Source organism: Egretta garzetta, unplaced genomic scaffold (genome assembly GCF_000687185.1).
Source record: "Egretta garzetta isolate BGI_Z169 unplaced genomic scaffold, ASM68718v1 scaffold185, whole genome shotgun sequence".
Taxonomy (NCBI): domain Eukaryota; kingdom Metazoa; phylum Chordata; class Aves; order Pelecaniformes; family Ardeidae; genus Egretta; species Egretta garzetta.
In genome coordinates this window covers 51451-59429 of record NW_009259595.1, presented here as the reverse complement: position 1 = coordinate 59429, position 7979 = coordinate 51451, and the positions used below count along the sequence as shown (strand labels likewise).

General features: G+C 42.2%; 1 long non-coding RNA gene across 1 annotated transcript; it reads right to left on the bottom strand.

The window, feature by feature from the left end:
* Positions 1-5201: 5201 nt before the first annotated feature.
* Positions 5202-7979, bottom strand: LOC118452217. The gene is made up of 3 exons (XR_004841911.1): positions 7969-7979; positions 7587-7646; positions 5202-5584 (listed from the first exon to the last, which is right to left on the bottom strand). It is a non-coding gene; the product is annotated as an uncharacterized LOC118452217 (long non-coding RNA).

The window sequence follows — 7979 nt, the reverse complement described above, 5'->3', positions numbered from 1 at the left end:
GATTTTTATTGTTGTGGTATTGATTGCTGCTGCGAGACAGAGAACGATCTCTCAGCCTTTTACTGTCTGGTTGTGCAACGTGCCACGCATCAGGTCAGGCGTTGCTGAAGCCTGGCAGTGCCCATGTACGGAGGAGGCTGCAGAGCGAAGCTGCAGGATGTTGTTGGTTGGCACCTTCCCATGGATTTGGCTGACATCTCCCTCTGATGTGCAGCATCCCAGAGTGGGAGGGAGGTGCCGGTGTGGAGCTCAAAATGCCAGTGGGAGTGCAGAAGATATGCACCAGCTGAGCGTGCCCGAACAGGCGAGCCTCGGCAGGGCTGGGTGAGGGGGAACGGGGCACTGCCTCTGCCCTGACAACAGAGCCTGCGAGGAGCCGTGGGCCCTATTTGCTACACACTCCTGTTATGTCAGCGGCAATTTTGGTCAGACATTAACATAGATTTGGACATCAAGGACCAAATCCGTTGACCGTGAGATTTGTATCAACTCTTCCAAATAGAGCCGCATTAAGTAGTGCTATTTTGTGCGGTTTACGCTAGACATTTCATTTTGTTGCTCTGATTCAGGATACTGTCTCAGCTACACTTCTGAGATGCAGGCTTCTGCCTTTTCCCATTCACCTGATCACAGGTAAACAAATGTATGTCTAATGAAGTTTCTAAAGTAATTTTCAGGTAGACACTTTGCACAAATAATAAATCTGGTAGTACCAGATTTTATTCTGAGTCATGGACTATCTAAGATGGCAACATTTGAGTCCCACAGATTCATTTGTATGGTTCAGTAGAGTATTTTACATATCTTATAAGCTTTCTGCTTCAGTAGCTTCTCTAAAAGAGTCACTAAAATGAAAGTGTTGTTACAACCATGCAATCAAGCACTGCAGTGTCATAAAACATTGTCAGAGAATGATGGAAAGACTAGTCTTACTAGTCTAGAAGATGATTATACTGCTGATAGAGTCCACTTGGAAGAGACACAAACGTATCAGCAATGCTTGTGATGGCGTATGCCGTGTGCATTTGATCCCTTCTTTACAATTTCTTGTTTTCACCCATCATACAATTACTTCAGGTTTATCTCAGTGATCTAACAAATTGTGATGCTGGAAACTAAAAGCATTTTATTTCTTACACTGCTGTGGTAGGTGCTATGCAGGGATCAGCATAGGTACCTGGAGAAAGGGATTACGCCTATGGCAGAATTTGATCGCACTGTGGGTCCATTTATGTTTTGTGTGTAAGTGGAACTGGGGGCACTTTGTCATGTATGTACAAGGGATATATTTCCCTCCTCAGTCATTTCATTACTTAAACCTGCCTTAAAAATGGAGGAATCTTCCAACTAGATCACAATCTTTTTTGGGAGAATCCCAGTAGATCACACCATTCAGAAGACTGCAAATAAAGGAACTCTGATTCAAGGAGGATAAAGGGGTTTTGTTCCAGATGAGAGATTTCATTATCTCTCATCGCTGAACACCAAAATCCTTGTATGAGACAACTGAGACTTGCTATGGTGTAGTAATTCTAAGTTAAGATGTGCAGAACTGGAGTTATTCGGCAATTTGAGAAGAACGAGCAGATACTGAAGCCTTGCTGAACAGCTGATTTAATTCAGCAAGTACTGATCAGACACAGTCAATCTGTCAGTGGGTCAGCCAGCCTTGACAGCTGTTAAGTTTACCAAGACGACATGCAATAAGAGAGCAAGCACATGCTCATTTTTCAAATAATTAAGAATGCCCTTCCATCACAAGAGTTTTATAAGAGAATCTCCAAACAGAAACTTAATGTTTTCAGACATCAGGAAAACAGAAAGCAGTTGCATTCAGGAAAGGAAAGTTGTAACTCAAATCAGATAGGGACATGGATGTGCTAGCTGTGCAAATCTCTGCTTTCTGCAGCGTTAGACAAGTGCTGACATAGGCCAAGTAGTCCCTATCCCGTAGCAGTATTAGCTGGATCATGAGGAGAAAGAAACAAAGCGGAAGCCGGGTGTTGTCTTTCAAGTGAAGATGTTTGACTTTTACAGGAGGCGTTCATAGCATCTCCTCCATGGAGAGGCAGCAGAGGTTCCAGAACCAGCGTTCATTCCCAGAACATCACTGCAACTTAAAAGATCCAGCGCTGGAAACAAATCCAACGTTTGTGCAGCAGCTACGAGTCTCAGTTTACCCACTGTGCCTTCTCGCTGTTGTACAGTCACTGCGGGAATCAAGCACACGCTCGTGCTGTTCAAGAGGATGGTCACAGGTCCCCATCGGCCGCTCTGACACCCGCGCGCTAGCGGGCTGCCGCGGGAGCCAGTGCGCTTGCCTGGCATGGCATTTCACCCGTTGGCGCTTTTGGAGGGCAAGGGAAGCTGCAGCCCAAACGCTTGCACTATTAGACTGAGGCTGGAAAAGAACAGGAGCCACTGCTGTTTTCTCACAGCAACTGAAATGTCATCTTTATGTGCCACTAAGCATGAAAAACCGATACTAAAAAATATCACAAGCTTCTCTGTGCCAAAAACCACAGAACTAACTTTATCCAGCTTCCACCATGCTATTCCAATGTGTACCGTGTATCAAATATCAAGCACAGATCTGCAGATGATCCTCGCAGTACATGTTCAAGCTGACAAACTGTAATGGGATGTAGATATGAAAGGGTCACAGACATCACGGGTGAGTGGAGTTAAAGCTGTTACAGAAGTTATGAAATGGGCCTGCAGCTAGTCCCGGCAATGGAATGAGCGTGTGTGCATTAGCAATGGCCCTGCACAGCTGCTTAATCTGAAACCTTTACCAAGCAGAAGATGGCTGGATAAAAAGAAGAGTGTATTTGATCTTTTCAGGGATGTTCTGAAGGAGAAAAATTAGGATGTTTAAAAAAATTTAGCTGCCCCTGGAATGTCTAGCACATAACTAATGAAAGACACTCAGCTGCTTACAGTAACTAAAACAAATAGGTAGAAATGAATAGGTAGAATTTTCATTCCTTACCAGTAACAAGATTTTGCTTTTGACCAATAATGATGTAAACCTTAAGGGTTACTACACACAAATAGATTCATCATAAGACTGGGAGTTATCACGGAGAGTATAATTATGATTATTAAATCCCCTGGGCAGAGCAAAGGGTGTAATAGATAAACAAGACAAATGCAGGATCTGAACAGCGTTACTCAAGTTTGTCCCCGACACCGAAAAAAGAGCTGAAGTGTCTGGCCTTGACTGGGTGATTTTTGCCACTTTTTTAATCACAGCACCCTATACCCCATTTATCTTAATGCTTGTAGGCTGTTACAGCTCTTGAATGAAATTTTGACATATATAGAAGAGATCCAGTTCTTTTTGAGATAAATGTTACGTTTGCCTTCATGTGTTTGCCATTAAAACATGTTAGATCTTGGTCTGTTTCTAAGGCAAATGGCAAATTTTCTAGAAAGTGCAGGAATACTGTCTTATGCAAAGCATACTAATAGGGTATACATTTCTGTAAAGGTTTGTCAGAAAGAAGCTAATACACCTTTATTCTCACTGTAAACATGACCCAAACCATTTCATTTTAGCTTTACGAGCTTCTAACTGTTAAGTTTTCTTACTGGATCATGTTTCTAAATGTTGTCCTTCTTGTCTTTACCTGGCTGATATGGAGGAAGAAAATGGCTGGCTGTTTTCTTCCCTCTCCTTCAGTTTTACTGTTAAGACCTATCATTTCAGTAATTCACACCAGAATACCATTCTTTGCTCAAAAGAAAAAAAAAAAATATGTTTTGTACTTTAGATGGGTCGTTTATTTTAGAAATATAAGAACATAATTGGTTAGAAAGTTTTCTGTAGATCAAATCGACCCTTATTGAAAGGTATAAAGAAAACATTGATGCTTCTGTATATGTTGCAGTCAGTCATCCTGGTACAGAAATAAAGAATGGATGCTGCTACGGACAAATTACTGCATCTGAGAATCATTTAAAAAAAAAAAAAAAAAAGATTCCAATCCCAGGAAAGTCACTTGCAGAGAAGTTTATCAGGGATTTCCTAGTTCAGTGCATTGATTTTTAGACTATTGATTAGGCAAGAGTTAAAATAGCAGGTCTGAACATGGTAGGAAGAATAGCTTGTGCATGGCTTTTCTCCCAGTTGTAAAAGTTTTCACAAACATTACTTTGTTACAAACATTGCCTTTATGTATTTTCAGATATGACACCAAAAAGGTGATGAATCTGAAGCCTGATGTTTTGTTAGATCTCGTTTACTTAATTCCGTATTAATTTTATTCAATCTAAAGCATGTTTATTGCTATATAATATCAGTTATTTAATAACAAGACAGCATAGCTGTAATTTTTGTGACCATAGTGAAGAGCTGCACTACACTTCACATTAAAAAAATAGTGCATTTTTATGTTTGGGGTTTTTTTGTTTTTAACTGGAGTGTATGCAGTGTTTCCTCAGACTACATGCACAGTTACCTTGGTTTAGGGGGATCTGATACGCAACACACCTTGGGAATCTTTTAATGCTAGCAGGCTCAGCAAGTAGTCCATGCAGCTTTTCTCCATGATAAGAACAGCTGTGGGAAGGCTGAAGAGTATAAAGAGGAAAAAGAAAAAACTATCTGCACTTCAAAGATTCCCTTCAGATGAAGCAGATAGAAAATCCACATAGATTATTGCAGAAGCTGTAGGTGAAATTAAAAGTTGCCATCTCCAATATATGCATTTGCCTGAAGTATTCTTTATGTTTACATATTCTAGGGCAGACACAGCTGAAAAGATATATATTGCTTTTTTCCTTTAGTCTGAAAGTGTTGGGATTTTAAACTTGGGGTCTGTTAATACTGAGATCACATTTACAGTCCAAAGTATTATGTGTCCAGCATGTAGCAACCTTGATTATATTCCGGTCAGGATGTGGGAAAGATGCTATTAGAAACAAAACAATCAATTCACTTAGACAGTCCCACAAACATGCTTTATGGCATCTGCCTCCTACTCATTTTAAGTGAGGTTTTATAGTGACACATTGGTGAAGATTAGTACACAACTGCAGGCAGATGCCCATGGCTGATTCAATTGTTTGCACTGACACTCACAATTGCCATAATTGCAGCTGAAGTGATACAACCCGTTGCAAAAAAACAGACAAAGTGAAACCAACATTGTTCCTCAGAGATTTTATTAGTTGAAACCCAGAAGTACACAATCCACTGTTATTTCTTGGTATGAATTCGCCACAGCGTTTCTGTTTGCTATGCCTGCAATACTGTCCTCATTCATTTAACATAAGAAGATTCAAAAGGCCTCTTTAAAAACAGAGCTTGTATAGTAAAGGCAATACATTCCAGCCTCACTGGTTATAAAAAATTCTTTAAAAAAAAAAGTGACTGAAAGATAAAGCAGCAAATCATCTTTAGAAAATCAGTAAGAGCTTAATGTGATCCTAAGTAAAGAATATGTCTAAGCTCTCGCTTTTCTGTATGCTCCAAGCGCAGCTACCATTGTTCCTTCCCTCTTCTCCTCCCATAACTGCTTAACACTATTAACGTTCAAAGCTGGTATTTCTGAAGAGGAGCGACCATCTTCTACTGCCCCTGGAGAAAGAGAAAATGGATGTTTAGAACTAGGCAGCATCCAAACCCTTCCTGAGAAGAGATCACCTCGGGTCCTGCTGAGCAAGTTCTCATGCGGTACTGAAGACCTCCTTCAGACTGCCTATACTACTGGTGGCTCAGTCCCAAGGAATTAAGAGATGATCCACGTATGACTTGAGGATTTAACACATTCACTCCCCACTTACAAAAGAAAAGTGACTTTTGCCGACATGTTTCATTGAAAATGGAAATCTCTTTTCAAAATAACCCATATTCTGAAGGTATTTTTAGTGTCTTCATCCTGGAACACTGGAAAACTTCCATTTGAATGCTCGAGGCTCTGATTTTATCTAATCCTTCTACATGAGCTAAAACCAAAGAAAACCCCAAAACTCTACAGGAAAGCAAAAATATCCTGATTCCGTCCTATGTTCATTTAGACCAGTACAAAGGGATGAAAATATGTGATTGTTCCAGCTGCAATTCTCCACTTATATACACATGACTTCACTCACATTGATTAAATGGGACACACAGGTGGCAACGTAGCCACAGATCCAACAAAACCTTTTAACTAAATTTTGTGTTAATTTTTTTAAATAAAGGAGATCATCTCCTCCCAATATTTAAATTAGGATTAGACTTGCCGATATACTGGAGAAGAGAGATCTAAATCAACAACGTGTTGCATCAGAAAGGAGTTCCGAGAAAGGAGAGGCAAGTGTTTTAAGTGTCTCCAGTTACAGCACAGCACTGGAGAAGGTCAAACGCCCAGAGAAGTTTCCTGTAGAGAGACTTGTCAGGTCTGGTGCTTTGAACACGAGGCTCGCACCCGCCTCACGTGCACACAGCCAGGGAAACACAGCTGGTGTGTCAGCAGCACAAAAGGGATCCATGCTGGGAGCCCATGCCAGGGACAACCAGGCAGCTACATCTAAGGTCTGAGGAAGAGAGCGGCCATGGCACTGCCCTGCCCCACGCCCGGAGGGGGAGCAAGCCCTCGGCAGAGCTCTCTGCTGAACGGGAGCCTTCTGCAGCCTATGCAGGTAGTACAGCTAACTCCTGCCCATTAGCAATCTGCCCCACGTTTCCCGTGGTGGTTGACTGTGTCACGCTAGAAGGTGGGCTGGTGTAAGGTGAAAGGAGGCTGTAGTGAGGTGGGGGTCGGCCTCTTCTCCCTGGTAACAGATGATAGGACGAGGGGGAATGGTTTGAAGCTGCACCAGGGCAGGTTTAGGTTAGATATTAGGAAAAAATTCTTTACTGAAAGGGTTGTCAGGCTCTGGAATGGGCTGCCCAGGGAGGTGGTAGAGTCCCCATCCTTGGAGGTATTTAAAAGAAGGTTAGATGAGGTGCTTAGGGACATGGTTTAGTGGTCGGGTGGCAGGGTTAGGTTAAAGGTTGGACTCTATGATCTTAAAGGTCTTTTCCAACCAAAGCGATTCTATGATTCTATGATTCTATGATTCTAAGGTGCTCCGTTAAAAGCCAGAGGGAGAGCAGACGTGGAGCTGCTGTAGGTACCACAGTAGCACCCCCGGAGTGGGAGGCTGTGCAGCCAAACGGGGAAGGGTATGCTCCTGTGCTGTGGGCACAGCACCCTGGCAACCCGGCCTGGCAAGGTGCCCCATAAAAGGCATTTCCTCTCTAACGCAGACAAGACAGAGGAGCAATTTATTGCAACAGGCCAACGGAACAAGGCACTGCTGCCCTCCGTGGTTTTATTTTGGTAGCATTTGGACTCCCAACCAAGTTCAGAACCATGCTGTGGAACGCACCATAAAAAGCACTTCCAGGCTCAGGCAGAAAGAGGAATAAACATTAGCCCCACCCTACAAAGAAGGATTGAAGTACTGAGTTGTGTCAGAGACTAAGGTGGGGACAGCAGCTGAACCCAGATGCCCTAGTGTGAGCTAGGGCTTAAATAACAAAATCCCCCTTCATACATTTATGTGCTGATCCATAAATTTCAGAAATCTAGCACTTGAAAAAGAGATCTCACCTCCTTTGCCACTTGTTGTCTAAAGAAGTCAAGAACCTCCTTTTGCCCTGTAGCTTCTGCCTGTAAGTAGAAACACGAATAAATTCTGCCATCCTGTGCACCAGGACATGCAAATACTTACTTGTGGGAAGTAAGAATATGTTACCACAAAATAATTAAAATCCAATTTAAATGCTAATTCCTCTTACATAGATGAGAAAATTCTGGCTCCAACAATTTATTACTTCGGAACAGCACCAGACTCGAGTTTGTAACAAACTCTACTCCGGTTTATAGTCCCCAAAGCAGCATTTACTCTTCCGAAACTAATATTATCCGTCAGCGCGCATTATTACTCACACAGCTAGCACGCCATACGGAGTACAGCCGTATGCACACTCACTATTTGTAGGG